The 23,991-nt window shown below is 46.8% G+C and overlaps 1 protein-coding gene across 16 annotated transcripts in view; it reads left to right on the top strand.

The window, feature by feature from the left end:
- Window positions 1-23,991, top strand: part of Erc2 (ELKS/RAB6-interacting/CAST family member 2) — a 906,926-nt gene that overhangs the window by 5,700 nt on the left and 877,235 nt on the right. Inside the window, exon 1 of one of the 16 annotated variants that reach the window (XM_052733787.1) lies at window positions 1,314-1,347. The exons of the other annotated variants lie outside the window; for them this stretch is intronic. The gene's annotated coding sequence lies outside the window, so the exon portion shown is untranslated. Of the gene's footprint in view, window positions 1-1,313; window positions 1,348-23,991 lie in introns of those variants that run through there. 16 annotated transcript variants of the gene reach the window in all.

Here is a 23,991-nt window from a genome sequence, read left to right as displayed (position 1 = left end):
CAGACTCTCTTGCATCATAGAGAAGACATGAGACAGAGGTCTAATAATGATAGAAGTAGAAATTATTGGGTGGGGGTTTTCCAGAAAGCTTAAAAAAGAGGGCACACATGGTTGGTACACTCCAGCAGCTTTTGACACTCTTCTGCTGCTGGGAACACAGGCATAATACCTGGATAGGCAAAGCCAACTATAACACTGAAGCTGGACCGTGTCTTCACCATAGCAAAGCTGTGCTGCGTTAGTCTTGTGTTTAAGCTCTGGCTCAGTGAAACAAAACGAAATGAAATATAACTAATGACAGAGTCAGAACCTGGAAGGATCTTAGCTTTGATGGCCTACCCTGTCTTTCACTACTGTGCTTTGTTTTGAGACAGGGTCTCCTGTTGTCCTGGCTGGCCTTGCATTCTTTTTTTTTTTTTTTTTTTTTTTTTCGAGACAGGGTTTCTCTGTGTAGCTTTGCGCCTTTCCTGGAACTTGCTTTGGAGACCAGGCTGGCCTTGAACTCACAGAGATCCACCTGGCTCTGCCTCTCGAGTGCTGGGATTAAAGGCGTGCGCCACCACCGCCCGGCTTGGCCTTGCATTCTTGATAAACTGTCTCTGTCTCCCAAGTGCCGAGTGCCACCACACCTGCCTCCTGTACTTCTTACTGAATAAAGCAAAAGAACTGCTTTATCTGCAAGACATTCCTGTTGTGGAATATTGCTTTAACTATGTAAAGATATGTTATATTTGTTTATGTTGTGGAGTATTGCTTTAACTTTGTAAAGGTGTCTTACATTTGTTTATGCTGCATTTGTTTAACTATGTACAGATGGGTTGCTGTTTCACCTTGCCTGCTTAAGGCACCTGATTGGTGTAATAAAAAGCTGAATGGCCAATAGCTAGGCAGGAGAGGGATAGGCAGGGCTGGTAGGCAGAGAGAATAAGTAGGACAGAGAAGAGAGAACGAGGGAGAAAGAGAGGAAGACGCCCCAGGCCAGCCAGTCAGGCAGTTGCCAGCCATGGATCAAGCAGGAAAGTAGGACATACAGAATGAAAGGAAGGTAAAAAGCCCGAGGCAAGATGTAGATGAAGAGAAATGGTTAATTTAAGTTGTAAGAGCTAGTGGAAGAAGCATAATATACGGCCGAGCATTCATAACTAATAATCAGTCTCCATGTCATGATTTGGGAGCTGGTTGGTGGCCCCAAAGAAAGCCTGCTACACATTATTGCAGCCCAACATAACCTTCTTTGATGTGTATTTTCTTAAAGGTTCCTCAAAGCAGACACTACCATATTTGTTTTGCAGATGGAAGCATTAAAGCTCTGAGACATTAAGGAACTTGCCCAAGATTACAGAACTAGTAAGTAGTGGGAGTGGGATTCAAAACAGTATCATTTTGACTTTTAGGCTCATCCTGTCTTTAGCTGGACAGGATAAAGAGCCATAGAAATAATATTGGAAAAGTAGGGTTCAACTAAGATTGAGTAGGCAGCTTAGTTCTAGATTGAAGATGGGGTTGGGAGTCAAGGATTGGGTATGTGACATTCAGTGTTAGTGTGAATGAGGGCAGTGGGGAAGCTGGGCACAGAACAGACCTCAGGGATGTGGGATAAGAATGTGATTGGACCACTGTAAGCCCTGGCTTTCTGTTAACCTACAATCTTCTGAGAACAAAGCCAAAGCTTCCTGAAGGTTAGTATTAGCTTCTATTGATGGCCTCACATTAGCCAGGAAGCAAGGAATGAGTAATGTAAGAATTACTAATGGGATGTGAATCATTGTTCAGGGCTGTAGGGTGGAGGTTTCTGCTCATTGTCGGGACCATTTACGGAGCCCTTGATGACCTTGTCCGGTGTGATTTTGGTCTTGTCCTGGCTTCATTGTGTTAAAGAACAAAGTCAGAGGTGCTGTAACGGTGCTCCCGAACCCGCCAATGGACCTTTTCCTTTCCGTCACCTGTTAGGCATTCTCGAGCTTTTATGGGAGGGGCTGCTTGGACTTTCCAGTCTTAGCCTTTGCTTTCCTCTCCTTTTTAAATCTGTAGAAGAATTTGTTTTATGCTAGATGTTTTCCAGTTGCATAAGCTTTTCCACTCTTAAGTAACATTTAGCTGGATCCCACTAAGGAGTTTATAGGAAAAAGAAGAATTTCTCTAAGAACTCCAGAGTTGAGGTTTATGTTGCCTGAGGTGTTTTTGTGGTGAGGTCTCTGCTCTAAAATGACAACTGCATACTGTCTTAGGGTCAAGGTTGTGTGACTCTTACAGCTGTCCAGCTGTTTTATTTATGTACTCTGCAGTAAACGCATATTAGAAAGCTTCTTGCGCCTTGATATCTGTAGTGCAGACTTTAACTGTCCCCATAACCACCTAGTCTCTCTTTTTAGGCCTGCATCAGAAGTGACTTGTATCACTTTCATGATAGAACATTAAATGTGAGGTGTAACACCATCCAGAGCTACCTTCCATGGTGTGATGTACACAGAAGCACAGGGCCTCTTTGAGACCGGGGTCCCAGTCACTTAATGAACGAAGCCTCTACTCAGCTGCGGTTGGATGTGTACTTACTGTAAAGGACAAACAAGCCTTGGCTGTTGAAGCCATGACGATTTTATGACAATTTATTTATGCAGCATTTACATCCTTACCAATTATCATCTCTTAGCTCTTCTGCTGAATTTGTTACTTTTTTGGGTTATCTTTAGGATTAACCCGATGTCTGGCCAGCTTGTCCTCACTTTGTACTTAGGAAAGTCATGGGCGGGCATTCACGTTAGCTGTCCATGGACATCTCTGTCAAATGAATCATTTGAATTGGAATACTCATACTCAGTGACACTTGTCATGTTTACAAAAAGGCTGAAAATGCTTGTGTATGGTTCTTTGTTTGTTTTTAAGAAAAAGCTGCTGGTGCCCTCACCTGTCCAAGCAGCAAAACTTCCGTGGCCTGGAGAAAAATCGTGAGTATCAGCCATCATGCCATGGTGCCTATTAGCTACATAGGTATTTATTCACTTGTGAATTAACTGTGGAGCATCTTCCTTGTGATTGGCACGGGTGCTCAGAGGTGAGCCACAGGTAGTTCCTCCTGTTGTGAGTCAGGGTTAAGTTTGTTCTGTTCAATAAAAGGCACTGGCTTTTGAGCATTTACTGTGCTAAGTGCTTTCTGTCACTCATTTTGCTATAAAGTTAGGTACGTGTTTCCTTTTTTTTTTTTTTTTTTCCCAAGACAGGGTTTCTCTGTGTAGTTTTGGTGCCTGTCCTGGATCTCGCTCTGTAGACCAGGCTGGCTTCGAACTCACAGAGATCCACCTGGCTCTGCCTCCTGAGTGCTGGGATTAAAGGCTTGCGCCACCACTATTGCCCGGCTATGTTTCCCATTTTATAGATAAGGCAACTGAGACCCAAAGAATTTGCTAAGCACCATCAAGGAAGAAATATTTGCCTTTTGGCTGTATTCCTCAGGACCTAGGGGAAGGTTGCCACACAGTAGATCTTCATTAACTATTGAGTAGATGGATTGAAGGAACAGTTGAGCTCAAACAGCCAGATTTAGACCCACATCTGCCTAACTCTCAAGGCTGCCTAAGTATTACAGTAGGAGCAGTGACTCCCTGTACCTGCAAGAGAAGCAATTACTAAGTCCCACAGCATCAGTGCCAAACAGCAGACAGGGCTGGGCTGTCACAGGGCTAAGGCTTCTGTGTGGTTTCCAGCAGGTGGGGAAGCCCCACACCGCTACCTCACTGGCTTAACTGAGATATAATGGGCACCCTTCTCCTGGGTGGTTCAGTTTCTTCCCTGGCTGAATTCCCTCAGCACTCCACTGCCTGATTCCCAGGACTGCGACCTCAGTGTCATGAGCATCCCCTTCCTGCTTGCATCTTTGAGATCTGTTGCTTCCGAGTTCTATTCCTCTGCTCTTGGACCTGCATTGCCTCTGCCAGGAAGAGTTCATCTTGGTTTGAGCCCAGGAGATCTCTGCTTGCTGGCACCTCCTGGGCACTCAACAAAATTAAAAAGGGGAGAGAGGGGGGAGAATGAGAGAGAGAGAGAGAGAGAGAGAGAGAGAGAGAGAGAGAGAGAGAGAGAGACAGACAGAGGAAGGCAGCCAGCCCTTTCAGGAAAGAACTGATCACTCGTTTCCTGGAAGTCAGTGATGAAATTACAGCCCCTACTGGGTGAATGGAGGTTAAAAAGCCATCTCTGGGATATGCTTGGGCATGAACAAATGTGCCCGTGCGCACACGTTTTTGCATGCATGTAGGCACACATCTGTGTGGGTGTACATGCATGTGTTTGCATATGGAAGCCAGAGGTTGATGTTGGGAGCCGCCCGCCAGTGTTCTTCCACCTCATTCACTGAAGCAGAGTTTCTCTTTAAACCCGGAGCTCGCTGAAATGGCTACTCCTGATAGCCACCTTGCTCTGGGGATCCCCTGTTCTGACTTCTGAGGCCAGAATTACTGGCAGGAGGCTATGTCTACCCGGCATTTGTGTGGGTTTCTGGGAATGCGAACTTCTGTCTCTTATATGGCGAGCACTTTACATGGTGAGCCATCTCCCCAGACCTCTCTGAACTTTCACGGATGTGCGTGTGTCGCTAACATCACCTCTATTCTTGCCTTCCTTCTCCTCCCCCTGCCCCCTTACACAGTTTTGAGTATGAATGAACTGCAGGCAGCAACGTGCATTCCCTCAAATGAATTTAAGGTAACTTATGAGTGGGTCAGAAGACAAGAGCTTGAATGGGAACTGAGCAGTGTGACTGTTCTGTAAGAATACGCTCAGGTCCTTATGCAAACTCAGAGAGACATTTCTGCTAAAATGGCGTGACTAATTATAGCAAGAAAGAGCAGAATTTCATCAGAAACTCAACCTTGCTGTAACTCTGCAGCCATTGGTTCTCACACAGTGAATTTCACTGTAACACCGTGGATGTGGTCAGGGTGGGAGTCCATCCTCTGTGCACCTGCAGGGATGGAAGGTTCTCCGGAGTCCTTGGAACTGCTCGGAGGGTGGAAGCCTGTTCTCTGGAGGTGTAGAGTTGGGTGACACTGTAGGATGTGAGGTTGGGCTGGACCTGTGACCCCTCATTATTTTTCTCAGTGGAACTGGCAGGCATCACACTCCTCTCATGATTGTTCCTTGCCTGTTGGAAGGCAGGCTTGCCACGTTACCTTCCTGCTACCTGTCATGACCTTGAAGAGCAAGGCGTAGCATCCACCTGGAGCAGAGCTGTGGACGCTTTTTCCCATTTGCTCTTAGGAGATGGTTTCTGATCTTTCCTGATGGTGTATGCTTTCTTCCCTCTAGGGTGTACATTTCCCTCCTAACCCTTCCTTCTTTCCCAGTCCGGCACATCCTCCTGCTTGTTCCTGAGCCTCTCCCTAGGGGAGCAGGAGGTTGGGTGGTGAATGGGATGATGGCTTCACATTCCCGAGGGCTCTGTGAGGACAAGTCCTGTTTGATGCCGGGTGGACATAAAGGCAGCAGGGTTTTGGTGACCGCTCTTCATGCTTGGGGGACATGGAGCAGTTAGCAGGGACTGACACACAAGGGGAATTCTTGGCCATTTTTGTTAAGGATGAAAAAGAATTGTTATTTTCATATACAGGCTTCAGATATACTGATGACCCACCTTGAATTCACAACACGAAGAGCTGCTTAGAATAACTTCACAGTAGATTCTTTTAGCTGCAGAAATGTTACACTGGTCTGGGGTCCAGAGACCTGAGTCCACACCCCTTTGTGTGCTTGCCATTAATCTCCTTATTTGGGATCTCTGTTTCTCATCACTTAGGCCAACTTATTTTATGTGTATCGTGTAAGATACATACATACACACACACACACACATTTGTATGCACACATTTGTTCATGCATGCAGACTTTTAACTAAATAACTACCATTTGTCTGCAATGTCAACCTTGGGAGCAAAAATAGCATATGTGCTCTTATGATAGATTTTATTAATGAGGAACTAAACCATTGTATTATATAGTGGCTGTATGTCTGTGTATTCACCTGATGGGTCTCTTCTGGCCATGAGGAGGACTGTAACCAGAGCAGGTAATTTGGGGGCTTGAGTGTTAAGAGTGTCTAGTGGTAGCACAGAGAGGTAGGTGAGTGAGTAGGCAATAGAGGCAGGTGCTCTTCTGGGGAGCAATTAGCCTGCCACAGAGGACTTCACAGGTTCATCGAGAAGGATGAAGGAAGGGTTCCTTAAGAGGGTGACACCCAAGGTGTCATAGAGGGCAGGTGGGAGAGCTGCAGTAGAGAGAACTTGGATTTTGGTGGTACAAATATCAGATGAGTAGGATGGGCCTAGGTCCAAAGACGAGAAAATGGGAGGTTTGGGGCTTGGTGAGGTGGACATAGGTGGGCCTGTAGAGCCAGTGTTCTTGGCAGAGTGTGTGGTGTGGTGAGAGAGGCTTGAGAGGGTGATCAGACACCAGGACCCTGTGAGCCCTAAAGAAGCTAGTGCTGAGCTTCACTTTCGAGGATCTCAGGCAGAGGACTGACATAGAGACTCGGAATTTTTTTTTTTTTTTTTTTGGTTTTTCGAGACAGGGTTTCTCTGTGTAGCTTTGCGCCTTTCCTGGAACTCACTTGGTAGTCCAGGCTGGCCTCGAACTCACAGAGATTCGCCTGGCTCTGCCTCCCGAGTGCTGGGATTAAAGGCGTGCGCCACCACCGCCCGGCTAGAGAGTCGGAATTTTTTTTTCCTGTACTAAGGATTGAACCCCAGACCTTGTATTTGTGGGAGTGATTTGGGGCTTTTAGAAATGCTAGCAATGCCTACTGGAACCTCATTTACTAACCACACTCTTTGTAGCCTTGCTAATGTTCAAAGACCATCTTTTTTTCAGGTGTAGATGCTCTTTACCAAAGACCTGCAGTGGAATTCCACACCACTTGGAGGTTTTGATGAACCTCTCTAAATGTCATCAAGGACCAAAATCTTTTCAGTGAGATTTAAGTAGAGAATAGAATGTGGATCTTGTTTTAAAAACACAAAGGTCAGTGTTTGCAGTAAGTGGACAGAATCAAACTGACCATTAGAATAATCAGGGGGAAGTCTGGGAATAATTTCCAGCATATAGCCTTGGAGAGCGATGTGACAAAGTTCATGAATGGAAATGGTTTAGTTATCCTTTGAAATACATACACTTGGGAGTTAGAGGTGAGAACACTGTTGCATGTCCTGTGTATTCTGGCTCCCTTTGACTTCTAAGAGGCAACACTGATAAACTGCCTTTCACATACTGTCCTTAACTTCTGAGCTTCCATTTAGGAACTGATGTTCTGAAATATTGTGTCACAACTTTATCTGCTGAGAGCACCTGTATTTCAGGAGAGTCACCTGCAATATTTGTACAATCACTTGACTTTCATGAATGTTGCCACTATTGTATAGGGGTAAATGGAAAAATATAGGCAGCAATAAAAGGCAGAAGAGTGAACTTCATAATGTAACTGAGCAAAGACAGAGCCATTAGATATGCCCAGTATGTAAGGTGCTTAGTCAAATGCTTTGGACTTGATTTGGTCAACTACACATAGTTGTGTGGAACAAGAAAAGGTCAAAAGTCTTACTGTGTATGAAATGTCAGAAAAAAAATGTTGAGTTATGCTAAAGAGAAAAATACAAATAGTGTCTCCTTTCTTTTAAACATGTAAGTTTAGTCAGCATTTGTCTCAGTTTTCAGAAAAATACATATTCAGAAATGTATTTTCTATGAGATGGGGATGTAGCTCAGTTGACAATGTGCTTGTTAGCATCTGTAAGGATCTGCATTTGGTCCTGAGCACTGCATAAACCAGGTATGGTAGTGAATCCCTATTATCCCAGCATTCTAGAGGGGGAGGCAGGAGGATTACAAGTTCAAGGTTATCCACAGGTACACATCGAGTTCAAGGCCAGCTTGAGATAGATGAGGCTGTCTCTAGACATTAGGCTATTCATTACTTGTTTGCTTATTTGTTTGTGTGTTTATTTATTTATTTATGGTGAACCCAGAGCCTTGCATATACTAATTATAACCTCTACTACTAAGATATTTATCCAGCCCTGGTGAGTCTTATTTAAGAGAGCAGGCCTGAGTTGTGATCTATTGTTCAGACTTGCCTGGTGGCATAGGTGGATGTTCAGGAAAAACATTCGCCATGTATTCTGGCAAACAGATGGTACTTGGCAAAGGCTATACCTGGACAGAATGTCATGGTTCTAGGCTCATTTGTTAGATTGGAGCACTGTAGAGTTAGAAAAAGACAAAATATATCTTTATTGTTGTTAAGATGGCAAGTCAGAGCCAGAGAGAGAAGGGCATGGTCAACCTCCAGCCTCCTAATTCCCCAAGTCAGAAGGTGTTTTGGTGATCTGTTTGTCCTGGGCATTCTGCTTGCTGTCTGGGGAAGTTTCTCTAACTTTTGTGGGACTGGTTCCCTTTAGGCAAAGGATTGAGTTGTTAGCATTTGAAATTCTAGTACCTTTAGTGCTTCTGGTATCTGTGTTGTAGCTGCTGTTAGAATTCATTCCCTTTGAAGGCTGATTAGCATTCCACTGTATGTGTAGACCACATTTGATTTACCCATTTGATGCATTGGGCTTGTTTCCACCTTTTGGCTAATATAAATAATTCTGCTCTAAGCTTTGTGTTGAATGTTTTGGAGGGTATTTAATTCCCTGGTACTCCTACTCTGTCTCTTACAGGGGAAGATTAGCTCCCCAAGGTTCAAAAGGAGCCCTCAGGCAGAGATGCTGCTGGTGGCAGTGGGGAATCCCTGGGGGCCTCTAAAATGTTCATTGCAGAGGAGAGATTGTAGCCTCAGCTCACAAGCTCCTGACCCAGTAAGTAGAGGAACTGGGATTTGAATCTTGCATTCTTGGCCTCAAAGACCGTGTTTCAACTCTTCTACGCTGAGCTGGTTTTAATTACAACACTACAGTCGTTAGGAAGATCAAAGAGATATGGTTCCTGCCCCCAGTGAGCTGTGAGGGCTGAATTATCTACCCTGTGAAAGGCTCAAGTGAAATGGTGGCTTTGTGCGATCGGAAACTCTGTTGTAAGATGGGATCACAGCACATGCTTGGAGCCCATTTCTCTTGCTTTTCTGTGGTGACGACATTGCCTAGGACAGGCACAACTGGCCTCAGTATGGATCTAGGCTTTAGACATGTATTCATACTGGTACTGACTATCCAGATCCTGAGTTCTGTTTCTCTAGCTGACAATCACTTTTGCACTGTTAGTGTAACTCTATCATAGCATGCTAAGATACACCCCACCCTCCTTGCGCATTTTAAGCAATTGCCTTCCCTTTATGTCCAAGCATCAACAATAAGTATTTTTTAGGATACACTAATAAAGAAAACACACATGGAAACAGCTAAAATGGCTGGGTATATTCATCAGTGTCTGAAAAGACATAATTTACAGACAATTTCCATCTGTCTAGAGACCTAACATGAAATATTTTGTTCTGAAGGATGACATTACCTTGCTTGGTAATGTAATAAAGAGAAGAAAAATGTGAGAGACTGCTGTTCCACATTTTAACCTCAATGTTATGTATTTCGTTTTAGCACTGTACTTACTTGCTCTCATGGGTGGTCTGTGGTTCTGTTTCTGGTTGTCTTCACTGGAGGACTTGAGCTGGAGGGCTCACTCTTGGAGAGTTATCCTCAGAGTGAAGAGGAAACACAGTGATTTATCCTCAGGGTAGCTCCTAGCGTGGTTAGAGATGGCAAATGTCTCACTTGCCATTGGCTAAAACAAGTCACACAGTCAAGCCAAGCGTCAATGGAGCAGAAAGATTCTCTTCCTATCAAAGGCAAACTGTAGGGATGGTGACTCTTTTGAACACATGCTGCAGCTGCCTGAAATTTTACTTTCATATATACACTTTTGAAAACTCTTTTGACCAATTTGTTTTCTTTAGACCCTTTAGTACAAGGCTTTTACTATTCTTAATTCTATTTTACTCACAAGGAAGAAATATTGTACTAAAGGGTTGGATATGACATTCCAATATGTCTATTGGTCAGATTTAATGATCATGATCCTACTCAGTATGCCTGGGTTCAGTTGAGTATTTCTACATCCTTAGATCTGAATGACCCGCTTCATTTTGTAAAGTAGCCAGCATTACAGCTGAGGCTGCTCTACCACGTGAAGCTCCTTAACTTGCTTCCAGTTAAACAGACACTAAGTATGAGATCATGGATTCACATATAATGCATGCCAAATCTCTTAAGGTTTCTCAAACTTGGGCTGGCTCTCTTTGGAATAGAATTTCTTATAGAACCCCAGGATTGACTTAAATTATTATTATTATAGTAATACTTTAATTATATAAACATAAGGTTGGTGAGGTCATTTTTAAAGGTCTTATACTTTCAGAAAGCCCAAATCAATTTAGAAATTGAGTACTCTTCATATTAATAATTCAAATTAGCATCATTAACTTAACTGCATTAACTAAATTGCTGCTTGTAACTGGAATATGATGCTGATTATTGTAGGCGGGTTCTTTGGCAGTCAACTGGTCTACCCTGCTGTGCACTGGGTGATGACTCAATTCTCTCATAAATCTAACTTCTGTGAAACTTTGACTCATGCTGAGGAGCATGGCATCCTTTACCTTTTACCTAGTGGGAACACAGCCTTTAGATTCCCAAGTCCATCTTCTTTCCTTTCTCATTGACTCACAGTGATTCCTTAGGCTACAGGGAGATACTCAAACTCAATGGGCCTGTCTGTTGTGGTGATCAAGAATATTCTCACGTTATATGTCTTCAGATTACTGAAATAAAGACAACCCTTGAATTCTCAAGAGCTTTGCAAGTTCCTTACCGACCTGATTATGGATCTGTTCCCCATGTCTGACATGCCTAGTTCAAAGCCTAGATTTTCTCCATCTGTTACTGTAATTTCTTTCGGTGAGTTCTCTTAGAGTCCACTTCTATTACTCACAAGAGGCCTTCATCTATTCTAGGGTTTAAACAGCCTTGTATAACAATTAGAGTTGTTAATGGAAAGCCAAATAACGGGGATGTGGCCTCATTTCTCATGGAGGGCCTCTGGTATGTTAGAAGCTGCATTCCAGATTTATTCTTTAGAAATATTTAGTGAGTAGATTCGCCGGGCGGTGGTGGTGCACGCCTTTAATCCCAGCACTCGGGAGGCAGAGCCAGGCGGATCTCTGTGAGTTCGAGGCCAGCCTGGACTACCAAGTGAGTTCCAGGAAAGGCTCAAAGCTACACAGAGAAACCCTGTCTCGAAAAAACGGGAGAAAAAAAATATTTAGTGAGTAGATTCTATATATGTCTCTTAGTTTCTCTTTTCATTTTTTCAATTAGATAGAATTTATAAGCAAGAGATCCCCTTCTGTTACTTGATGACTGAACATATGAACTCTCATTCACTGTAAATTCAGTTTTTCAAGGGATTTCTGAATCCAATTCGGCATTGTGCTCTGGATTTTCTTTAAAGGCTCAGGTGTAATTCCTTCATGAACATCAGCCATGTTACTGAGAGACTGTTCTTTTCTTTGTAGATGGAACAGATAGATGTATGCATACACAAGTACATAGATGAATGCATACATGAGTACACAGATGAGTGCTCTGCTCTGAAATTTGCACATTTAAGGTATTCTCCACTTCCAGTTATTGATTGAATTCTTGTTGCTAAAATTTTTCCTGTGTGTGTGTGTGTGTGTGTGTGTGTGTGTGTGTGTGTATTCTCCTTTCTATCAAGAAGCCATTTAAACACTGTTGTATTTATTTAAAAGCTATTTAAATGCTGTTGTCAGTGAAGAAGCATTTTGTATGATTGAGTGTCTGGGGGTGAGGGGATGGTCTAGATTTCTTCTACATTTCTGTCATTTTCTCTGGAACATCTGTCAGTGGACGGATTGAGGATTTTTTAGTGTAAGACCCAATAATTCCCGGCTCTATTTTTTGGTAAGTGTGCTATAGCTAAAGCTTTGCCAATTGACATTTCACGTTTGCAGATTAAAGGAGATGCACAGATGTTTTAAAACTGAATTTAAAAATCTTAGTTATTTCTTCAGTGCAACCAGTTTAATTTGTTCCATTGTGTGAGGCCATGGATAATGTTATAATTAGCATATTGTACTAGCTATAACAGTTACTTTAATTTTATTTAACATCTTATTACTTTTACCTTTTAATGCTTGGTTTTTTGTTATGCTTTGAACTTGTGGATTTAGCTATATGCTTTAAGAATATATTTCTTTAAAAAGTTTTTAGGTATTTTACATTTTAAATTTAATACTTTGGAATAATTTGATAGAGTTTAGAATTTAAACAGTGGAAATGGCTGGTGGGAAGAGCAGTTAACTAAAACTGCAGTGTATGCAACACTTACCTTGTGGTATGGGATAAAGTCAACCTCCTCGCTCAAGTACTTTGCTATAAAATATGAACCAAGGCAGCTGAACATGTAATCATGCTAAATCTGCACATAGAAAATGGTAATTACAAAATGAGTATGAGAGAAGAGTTGTGAGCCATGCACAGGTACATTTCAGTTTCATGGAGATTTTTGGAAAATGATTGGAAAGCTTTTTTTTTTTTTTGCTATTTCAGCTATAGCAAGTTGGAGTTTTTAACCCCTAATTCATATTTTTGTAGCATTTAAAGATTAAACAGTTTATTATTGAAATTTCTTAATATGTAGAGACATATAATATTGTAGCTGCAGATTTTTCCTGTTTTAAAAAATAATGCATCTCTAACCAAGAGCTGTTTGCAATTGGTGCCTACTGGCAAAGAGAAAATCGATTTCCCAGTGGACTCTCACTGGGTACAGCAACCACATTCCAGGGCAGGCCAACACAAAATGAACTCCATGTTTTTTGTGGACTTTTTGGTTTTGCATTTTTCTGTCTTATTGGTCTTTTGCTTCTTTGTTTTGATTTTTGTTTTTGTGCCTAGAGAGAGGCAGGAGGGGAAGAGGGAGAAAGTGTATTGGGTGGGTAGGTTCTGGAAGGAGTTTGGGGAGGGGGAAATATGATCAAAATGTATTGTATGAAAAAATTTTAAATAAAACTGTAAAAGGTATTAATGCTAAGCCATTGCTTCTGTATGTCTAGGAGAAAGAAAAGAGAACCCATCACTTGAAAAAAAAATCGGTGTTTGAAGCATTTTTAAATAGGAAGCTGAGTTTGACCCGAGCTAGTCGGAGCTAAACTTAATGAGTTGAGAGAATTCCAAGATAATTTTGAGGTTTTTAGTGCCCTTAGGCTTATTAAGGTTATCCAGGTCAGCTTTTATTGGATATTATCTGTGTGCTGGGCATTTTGCTAAATATATTTCTTGTATCATTTCATTTAATGCCCCTCCCCCCAATTCCTATGAGAAGTACTGCTGTCACCCCCAGCTTTGCAGCTGAAGAAAATGAAGGCCAGGCAAGGACCTGCTTGAGGGCACGTCAGGAAGTGAGACGGATATAGGTATGGATCCAGTCAGACCTGGTTTTGAGGCCTGACTTGAGACTTCTCTTTTGAAAACGCTGTGTCTTTCCCCGCTGGCTAGCATCATGGAATTGTCACCTAACATCCACGGAAGTGATTTCAATGTTATGATGAAAGGTCGTGACACTGAAGTACCACTTTGATTCTTTCAGACATTCAAAGAATGGTTTCCATCGCTCCTATGTCCTTAGACATGTGAGAGCTACTGGGGCCACTCTGGATGTTCTGTGACTGTGTTTTCCCCGTGGGGGGAGGACTTCATAGGGACACATGCAGGTGTCTGCAGAGCCTGGTATTCTAGAGTCCATTCTTATACCTACAGGCCAGTGACCTGCCTATATAGACAACTTGATATGCCTCCAAATCCTGATACCATTATGTCCATCTCCGCACTTAGGATTGCCAAGGGACACGTGTTTGCAAGGTAATAGACAAGATATCATTAGCAGGCTACAGCAGATGGGTCAAATCCAACTACTGTCGTATTTTTTAAAAATCAGATTTTACTGGAATGCAACCTTGCCCGTTGGTTAGAATCATCTGTAGCTGCTTTGTGCTGAAATGGCAGTCAGGCAGTTGTGACATAGACCAAATGGCCCACAAAACCTCAACTACATCATCATTTGGCCTTTTACAGAAGAAGCCTCTCTCTACCTTGAATATAGCCAGAAATAGTCTAGTGTGCTAGCTAGCAGAATTCATATATGTGAGGCCCCTGGAGTATATTTGAACTATCGGTGAGGACAGAGGGTTTTGGGGAGAGGTAGGGCCTTCCTTTTGTTACTGGATTTTGTTTAGAACTTGGGAGAGTAAACATTCTAATTCAGAATTAAAGCCCTGTCTCTCTGACCTTTACATTTGTCGAGGTAGGAAGACAGGGTGCTTTATTTGCAGTTTGCCAGCTTAGTGTATACATTTGAAATGTATAGATATGGTCCTCAGGCTTGTATTACCCTCTGGAGTCTCCCAATGTTAGATTGAATGTTAAAACCTGGGGTGCACAATAGGTGTTTATGGCAGGAAGGAAGCAAGACCCTAAGAGATGGGAATGCAGTGTGAAATTTCAAGAAGTGGAAGTGATTTGGGGACATATGTGGACTACTAGATGTGATGTGGACCATGTTCTAAGTCCTGATAGTGGCAGAGGTGACAGGTATGAGAACTATAAAATCAGTTTGTGAAATTAATGTTTACCTTTATAAAAGCCTGCAATAGCACATATCCATGGCTACATAGTGAGATGTTGTCGAAGAAAGAATTAAAATGTAACTTTGTCATATGTATTATCCTTTAGGTTTATAAAAACAAATAAGACCAACTAACTATATTAAAAAAGAAGAAACTCCCACCAAAATTCTCATCCCCTATATCACTTGTCCAAATTAAGTTTTCAATGCTGGAACCTATCTGCCAGCTCAGCTAGGCATTCCAGGTCTATTCACTAGGGAACCCCCATCCCCACCCCCACATGTCCGTCTATCCCTTTACCTCCTCTCCTGGACTTACATTGCAAAGTGAAAGGAATACGGTCGTAAGTCTCACATCCATAGGGTGTGGGGATGTGACTCAAAGGGATTGACCTTGATGACGGTAAGCTATCAGATGATATGATCTAAATGATAACTAGGAAGGAGTCCCATAAAGGGAGCAGTATGTACGTTGGCTGAGAGACAGGAAGGGACTTGATGCATTTGAACAACAGGAAGAAGATCTGTTCAGAGATGGTAGAGGAGAGAGTCGCCAGAGGAGTGGGAAAGAGATCCTACAGGATTTTTGGTTTTATCTGTGCAGCACGGGGAAGCTTGGAAGTGTACTAAGTGGGTGGTGGAGATATTTTTGTGATTATAATTGTAACTTAACACAGTTTGGTTGATGTTTTGGAAATAGAGCAGAGGGTGTCAAATGGGAGGTGGTTCAGGAGGGTATGGGCTAGCTTCAACAGGAGGCCTGCTAGTGTAATAGGGTGGTGACAGCGGATGTGTGAAAAAGGAGATGGAGTCAAGGGAGAATTTTAGAAAGGAGGTAGAATGGACTTCAGTAGGTGGTGAAAGAGAATGGATTCTTATTTAAAGTCTTTGATGTGGTGGAAGTGATCCAGCATTTTACTGCCCACAGGCCAGACGTGGAAAGAGGGAGTCAGGCAGACCATAAGGCCACAGAGAGTGGAGGGATAGGAAGAGCAGAGGGGCATGCCTTGTCCTGAAGGTGCTGCTGGTTGGCTCCACTCTGTCATTGTCTTGGAGGGAAGCAAGCATGACAGTGTCAGACTTTCAGATTTTTCTTCTTTCCTTCCTTCCTTTTTTGAGGAGAAACTGGAATCTGGATTTTAATATTACTTATCTGTATCTTTCTGTGTTGGCAACTAGAAGCAAATTCTAAACAGCCCTGTACTAACTATGCCCCACAACATCTGTAGCAGCCCTGTACTAGTCATGCTCAACACATCTGCAGCAGCAGCCGCTTGATGGGCAGTCACTTCTTGCTTGAGACTGTTCTCTACCATGTCCCCCTGTAGAAAGATTTTATTTTGGAGTTAAATGTCATCTGTGACCCAGAATTTTAAAAAGTTGGAGAGGCTGATCAGAAAAAAAAAAAAGACAGATATTTTCAGTTGTTTAAGTCTTAGGCGGTACTGATGATCTCAGCTCATACGGTCTGTCAGCAGGGCTCAGGTGATGGGCTGAGGCTGAAATCTGTGGAAATAAACTTAACCTAATTTAGAACAGATAGCAGGAAGTTCTTTTGTCTTAAAATAGAGCATTCCAGACTGTGATAGTCAGAGACACTTGAGGGAGGCAAGACGTAAGGCTCGTCCAGCCGTGTCCCCTGAGCTTCCAGTTGGAGAGTCCTCAAACCTTTTTAAGAGGGTGAGTGGATGAGTACATGCTTTATTTATGAATCCATATGCAATTAGAGACAACATCCTCATAGTTCATAAAACCCTCTGTTATTTTGCTTGACTCCCAAGCAGAACTTACCTGTGGACTTCAAAGTTTGTTCATGAGGTGCTGTTAAAGCGGGAGGTGCTGTGAGCTGATTTCTTTGGTGTCAGAGTTTCTCTTATGTCAGCAACCTTTGTTTCTGTGCAGTTTGAGGTTATGAATAATTTATCACATGTAGTGTTGTTTATTCGAGTATACACAAGCAGGTATTTTAAAAGTTTATTAGAAACTACTGAGGGACTTTATCTTGGCTCTGTAAGAGTATTTAACACAATAAGATCTTGCTGGTACCTTATTTTCTAAAAGCACATTTGTAGGTGGGTAGAAAAGCTTAAATGTGGTCTTCTTGAAGTCAGTAATGGGAAGTAGGCATTATTGCATTATTGACTGCTGAATAAAATTCACCTCTTTTATTTTTCTCAAAAAATTATTTTAGAGAATTAAAAAAAAGGAAAAGAAAATAAAAAAAAAACAACCCAGGGTAGATGAGAAATAAGGAGACGACAACTCAAAAAAAGCCCAAGTGTCAGAGCAAGTGTCTTAAAATACACCAGGGAATTCAACACAGCTGGGCAGAGGGTGGAGGGTGTGAGTGACTCAGTAGAACAGGTAGGAATCATGAGGTGCTGTGGGGGATCATGAGGTGGTGTGGGGGATCGTGAGGTGGTGTGGGGATCGTGAGGTGGTGTGGGGGATCGTGAGGTGGTGTGGGGGATCGTGAGGTGGTGTGGGGGATCATGAGGTGCTGTGGGGGATCATGAGGTGGTGTGGGGGATCGTGAGGTGGTGTGGGGGATCGTGAGGTGGTGTGGGGGATCGTGAGGTGCTGTGGGGGGTCATGAGGTGGTGTGGGGGATCGTGAGGTGGTGTGGGGGGTCATGAGGTGGTGTGGGGGATCGTGAGGTGGTGTGGGGATCGTGAGGTGGTGTGGGGGATCGTGAGGTGGTGTGGGGGATCATGAGGTGGTGTGGGGATCATGAGGTGGTGTGGGGGATCATGAGGTGGTGTAGGGGGTCATGAGGTGCTGTGGGGGATCGTGAGGTGGTGTGGGGGATCGTGAGGTGGTGTGGGGGATCGTGAGGTGGTGTGGGGGATCATGAGGTGGTGTGGGGATCATGAGGTGGTGTAGGGGATCGTGAGGTGGTGTGGGGGATCATGAGGTGGTGTGGGGGATCATGAGGTGGTGTGGGGGATCATGAGGTGGTGTGGGGGATCGTGAGGTGGTGTGGGGGATCATGAGGTGGTGTGGGGGATCATGAGGTGCTGTGGGGGGTCATGAGGTGCTGTGGGGAATCATGAGGTGCTGTGGGGGTCATGAGGTGCTGTGGGGGATCGTGAGGTGGTGTGGGGGATCATGAGGTGGTGTGGGGGATCATGAGGTGCTGTGGGGGATTATGAGGTGCTGTGGGGGATCATGAGGTGGTGTGGGGGATCGTGAGGTGGTGTGGGGGATCGTGAGGTGGTGTGGGGGATCGTGAGGTGGTGTGGGGGATCGTGAGGTGGTGTGGGGGATCGTGAGGTGGTGTGGGGGATCGTGAGGTGGTATGGGGGATCGTGAGGTGGTGTGGGGGATCGTGAGGTGGTGTGGGGGATCATGAGGTGCTGTGGGGGATCATGAGGTGCTGTGGGGGATCATGAGGTGGTGTAGGGGGTCATGAGGTGGTGTAGGGGGTCATGAGGTGCTGTGGGGGATCGTGAGGTGGTGTAGGGGGTCGTGAGGTGCTGTGGGGGATCGTGAGGTGGTGTGGGGGGTCATGAGGTGGTGTGGGGGATCATGAGGTGGTGTGGGGGATCATGAGGTGGTGTGGGGGATCATGAGGTGGTGTAGGGGATCATGAGGTGGTGTAGGGGGTCATGAGGTGGTGTGGGGGATCATGAGGTGGTGTGGGGGATCATGAGGTGGTGTAGGGGATCATGAGGTGGTGTAGGGGGTCATGAGGTGGTGTAGGGGGTCATGAGGTGGTGTAGGGGGTCATGAGGTGGTGTGGGGGATCATGAGGTGCTGTGGGGGATCATGAGGTGGTGTAGGGGGTCGTGAGGTGCTGTGGGGGATCGTGAGGTGGTGTGGGGGGTCATGAGGTGGTGTGGGGGATCGTGAGGTGGTGTGGGGGATCGTGAGGTGGTGTGGGGGATCATGAGGTGGTGTGGGGGATCATGAGGTGGTGTGGGGATCATGAGGTGGTGTGGGGGATCATGAGGTGGTGTGGGGGATCATGAGGTGGTGTGGGGGATCATGAGGTGGTGTGGGGGATCATGAGGTGGTGTGGGGGATCGTGAGGTGGTGTGGGGGATCGTGAGGTGCTGTGGGAGATCGTGAGGTGGTGTGGGGGATCATGAGGTGCTGTGGGGGATCATGAGGTGCTGTGGGGGGTCATGAGGTGGTGTGGGGGATCATGAGGTGGTGTGGGGGGTCATGAGGTGCTGTGGGGGATCGTGAGGTGCTGTGGGGGATCATGAGGTGGTGTGGGGGATCGTGAGGTGGTGTGGGGGATCATGAGGTGGTGTGGGGGGTCATGAGGTGGTGTGGGGGGTCATGAGGTGGTGTGGGGGATCGTGAGGTGGTGTGGGGGATCGTGAGGTGCTGTGGGGGATCGTGAGGTGCTGTGGGGGATCGTGAGGTGCTGTGGGGGATCATGAGGTGGTGTGGGGATCGTGAGGTGGTGTGGGGGATCATGAGGTGCTGTGGGGGATCGTGAGGTGGTGTGGGGGATCATGAGGTGGTGTGGGGGATCGTGAGGTGGTGTGGGGGATCATGAGGTGCTGTGGGGGATCATGAGGTGGTGTGGGGGATCGTGAGGTGGTGTGGGGGATCATGAGGTGGTGTGGGGGATCGTGAGGTGGTGTGGGGATCGTGAGGTGGTGTGGGGGATCGTGAGGTGGTGTGGGGGATCATGAGGTGCTGTGGGGGGTCATGAGGTGGTGTAGGGGATCATGAGGTGGTGTGGGGGATCGTGAGGTGGTGTGGGGGATCGTGAGGTGGTGTGGGGGATCATGAGGTGCTGTGGGGGATCGTGAGGTGGTGTGGGGGATCATGAGGTGGTGTGGGGGATCGTGAGGTGGTGTGGGGGATCATGAGGTGGTGTGGGGATCATGAGGTGGTGTGGGGGATCATGAGGTGGTGTAGGGGGTCATGAGGTGCTGTGGGGGATCGTGAGGTGGTGTGGGGGATCGTGAGGTGGTGTGGGGGATCGTGAGGTGGTGTGGGGGATCATGAGGTGGTGTGGGGATCATGAGGTGGTGTAGGGGATCGTGAGGTGGTGTGGGGGATCATGAGGTGGTGTGGGGGATCATGAGGTGGTGTGGGGGATCATGAGGTGGTGTGGGGGATCGTGAGGTGGTGTGGGGGATCATGAGGTGGTGTGGGGGATCATGAGGTGCTGTGGGGGGTCATGAGGTGCTGTGGGGAATCATGAGGTGCTGTGGGGGTCATGAGGTGCTGTGGGGGATCGTGAGGTGGTGTGGGGGATCATGAGGTGGTGTGGGGGATCATGAGGTGCTGTGGGGGATTATGAGGTGCTGTGGGGGATCATGAGGTGGTGTGGGGGATCGTGAGGTGGTGTGGGGGATCGTGAGGTGGTGTGGGGGATCGTGAGGTGGTGTGGGGGATCGTGAGGTGGTGTGGGGGATCGTGAGGTGGTGTGGGGGATCGTGAGGTGGTATGGGGGATCGTGAGGTGGTGTGGGGGATCGTGAGGTGGTGTGGGGGATCATGAGGTGCTGTGGGGGATCATGAGGTGCTGTGGGGGATCATGAGGTGGTGTAGGGGGTCATGAGGTGGTGTAGGGGGTCATGAGGTGCTGTGGGGGATCGTGAGGTGGTGTAGGGGGTCGTGAGGTGCTGTGGGGGATCGTGAGGTGGTGTGGGGGGTCATGAGGTGGTGTGGGGGATCATGAGGTGGTGTGGGGGATCATGAGGTGGTGTGGGGGATCATGAGGTGGTGTAGGGGATCATGAGGTGGTGTAGGGGGTCATGAGGTGGTGTGGGGGATCATGAGGTGGTGTGGGGGATCATGAGGTGGTGTAGGGGATCATGAGGTGGTGTAGGGGGTCATGAGGTGGTGTAGGGGGTCATGAGGTGGTGTAGGGGGTCATGAGGTGGTGTGGGGGGATCATGAGGTGCTGTGGGGGATCATGAGGTGGTGTAGGGGGTCGTGAGGTGCTGTGGGGGATCGTGAGGTGGTGTGGGGGGTCATGAGGTGGTGTGGGGGATCGTGAGGTGGTGTGGGGGATCGTGAGGTGGTGTGGGGGATCATGAGGTGGTGTGGGGGATCATGAGGTGGTGTGGGGATCATGAGGTGGTGTGGGGGATCATGAGGTGGTGTGGGGGATCATGAGGTGGTGTGGGGGATCATGAGGTGGTGTGGGGGATCATGAGGTGGTGTGGGGGATCGTGAGGTGGTGTGGGGGATCGTGAGGTGCTGTGGGAGATCGTGAGGTGGTGTGGGGGATCATGAGGTGCTGTGGGGGATCATGAGGTGCTGTGGGGGGTCATGAGGTGGTGTGGGGGATCATGAGGTGCTGTGGGGGATCATGAGGTGCTGTGGGGGGTCATGAGGTGGTGTGGGGGATCATGAGGTGCTGTGGGGGATCATGAGGTGGTGTGGGGGATCATGAGGTGCTGTGGGGGGTCATGAGGTGGTGTGGGGGATCATGAGGTGCTGTGGGGGATCGTGAGGTGCTGTGGGGGATCGTGAGGTGCTGTGGGGGATCATGAGGTGGTGTAGGGGGTCATGAGGTGGTGTAGGGGGATCATGAGGTGCTGTGGGGGATCATGAGGTGGTGTGGGAGATCGTGAGGTGCTGTGGGGGATCATGAGGTGGTGTAGGGGGTCATGAGGTGGTGTGGGGGATCATGAGGTGCTGTGGGGGATCATGAGGTGGTGTAGGGGGTCATGAGGTGGTGTGGGGGATCATGAGGTGCTGTGGGGGATCGTGAGGTGGTGTGGGGGATCGTGAGGTGGTGTGGGGGATCGTGAGGTGGTGTGGGGGATCGTGAGGTGGTGTGGGGGATCGTGAGGTGGTGTGGGGATCATGAGGTGCTGTGGGGGATCGTGTGGTGTAGGGGGATCATGAGGTGGTGTGGGGGATCGTGAGGTGATATGGGGATCGTGAGGTGGTATGGGGGATCATGAGGTGGTGTGGGGGATCGTGAGGTGGTGTGGGGGATCGTGAGGTGGTGTGGGGGATCGTGAGGTGGTGTGGGGGATCGTGAGGTGGTGTGGGGGATCGTGAGGTGGTGTGGGGGATCGTGAGGTGGTGTGGGAGATCGTGAGGTGGTGTGGGGGATCGTGAGGTGGTGTGGGGGATCATGAGGTAGTGTAGGGTATTGTGAGGTGGTGTGGGAGATCGTGAGGTGGTGTGGGGATCATGAGGTGCTGTGGGGGATCGTGTGGTGTAGGGGGATCATGAGGTGGTGTGGGGGATCGTGAGGTGGTGTGGGGGATCGTAAGGTGGTGTGGGGGATCGTGAGGTGGTGTGGGGGATCGTGAGGTGCTGTGGGAGATCGTGAGGTGGTGTGGGGATCATGAGGTGCTGTGGGGGATCGTGTGGTGTAGGGGGATCATGAGGTGGTGTGGGGGATCGTGAGGTGATATGGGGATCGTGAGGTGGTATGGGGGATTGTGAGGTGGTGTAGGGGATCATGAAGTGGTATGGGGGATCATGAAGTGGTGTGGGGGATCGTGAGGTAGTGTAGGGGATCATGAGGTGGTGTGGGGATCGTGAGTTGCTGTGGGGGATCAGTGGCAGCCAGGGAACCTGCCTCTGGCTTACTTCATTATCTGAACCTGCACTTCTTGAACAAGCTTGACCTAATTCTGTGTGTAGTAGCCTTAGGGGTGGTCTGGTCCCAGGAAACTGTGCCCGATCTTTATAAATCTGGCAGAAGGAACTCATTTCTAAATAATGTGTTTGGCTTAGGTTGCTAATTAAAATTATTTTTAAGAAGTAGAAGTGTGGGCTACAGTGAAGCTCATTTGAAAAAGCACTTGGGCTGTAGGCGTGAGGGTCTGGTCTGGATTTTTTTTAAATGTCCCCCTTTTTTTAAAAAAAATTCTTCTCTCATATCTTACATCCCAATTGCAGTTTCCCCTCCGCTCAGTCTCTCCCCCATCCCACCTCTCTTCTCCCCCCAGATCCACATCCTCTCCATCTTCCCTCAGAAGAGAGCAGGCCTCCCAGGGACATCAACCAAACATGGCATAACAAACTACAATAAGACCAGGCACATCATCACATCAAGGCTGGACGAGGCAACCCACTAGCAGGAAACGGGCCCCACAAGCCGGCAAAAGAGCCAGCAACTGCCCCCTGCTCCCAATGTTGGGAGTCCCACAAGAACACCAACCTACTCAGCCATAACACATATGTAGAGGACTTAGTGCGGAACCTCTACAGGCCCCCTGATCTCTGCAAGCCCTGTGAGGGTCTGAATTGAATCTCCAAACCAAGATGAAAAAGACAGGCATATAGTGGTGCTTGCTTATAATCCCAGTGCTGGCGAGGTGAGGAAAGGCTCACTGGTCCAGCAGCCTCACCTGATCAGGGAGCTCCAGGTCAGTGAAAAGAAGGTGAATGGATGGTCAGAGCAGAGAGATGCTGGTGGTAAAATTGCTGGCTTGATCAATCCCTGGAACCCATGTTGGAAGGAGAGAACCAACTCCCTAAAATTGTCCTCTGACCTCCAAAATGTGCTGTGGCACACTGCATCTGTACACACACACACACACACACACACACACACACACACACACACACACACACACACACCCTTTATACATAATAATAAGCTAAATTTCAAAAATTAAAAGGGCCAGTCATGGTGGTGCAGGACTTTAATCCCAGCAGAGGCAGGCAAATCTCTTGAGTTCAAGGCCATCCTGGTCTGCAGAGCGAGTTCCAGGACAGCCAGGGCTGTTACACAGAGAAACCCTGTCTCAAATAAAAAAAAAAAAAAAAAAAACAAAAGAGGAGGAGGAAGAAGAGGAAGAGGAAGGAGGAGGAAAAGGAAGAGGAGCGGGAAGAGGAGGAGGAGACTTAATTAAAAGGAAGATTTTGCTCATGACACTTGAGACTGTCCTCTGATCTCCACATGAGCACTGCACACATGTGAACATACACATATGTGAGCATGCACACACATGAACATGCACACACATGTACATCCAAATATTCCTATCCCCCAGTTTTTAGGGATAAGAGATAGTTCATTACAGACTCAAGTGTCAGTGAGCATAGGAACACAGATTGAGATTGCACAAATTCCATATCCCCCAAATGATAACAGCTTCATAAAGTTTTTATAGTAACAGAACAAAGAAAACCATAAAGTAGCACATGTCCAAACACGTTTGCTGGGAACGTGACGTTAAGTGCGTTAACAGCAGCAAAGTGGGGAAACTTCTGCCGCCGGCCTCAGGTGCTATCCATTGACATTGTTAGCTTTATGGTTGGTGGAAGCTGGTGCTGTGCCAAGTTAAGACATCCCAAGAGGTTTTACCCGATTGGCACAAGTATGTTAGGCCAGACACAGAGGTGGACAAGAAATGACTGTTAAGGGCAC

The sequence above is a fragment of the Peromyscus californicus genome, unplaced genomic scaffold, assembly GCF_007827085.1.
Source record: "Peromyscus californicus insignis strain IS unplaced genomic scaffold, ASM782708v3 Scaffold_12__1_contigs__length_115047231, whole genome shotgun sequence".
NCBI classification, from domain to species: Eukaryota; Metazoa; Chordata; class Mammalia; order Rodentia; family Cricetidae; genus Peromyscus; species Peromyscus californicus.
Note: the sequence above shows the minus strand (reverse complement) of the source record. Positions and strands in the feature narration are given on the sequence as shown.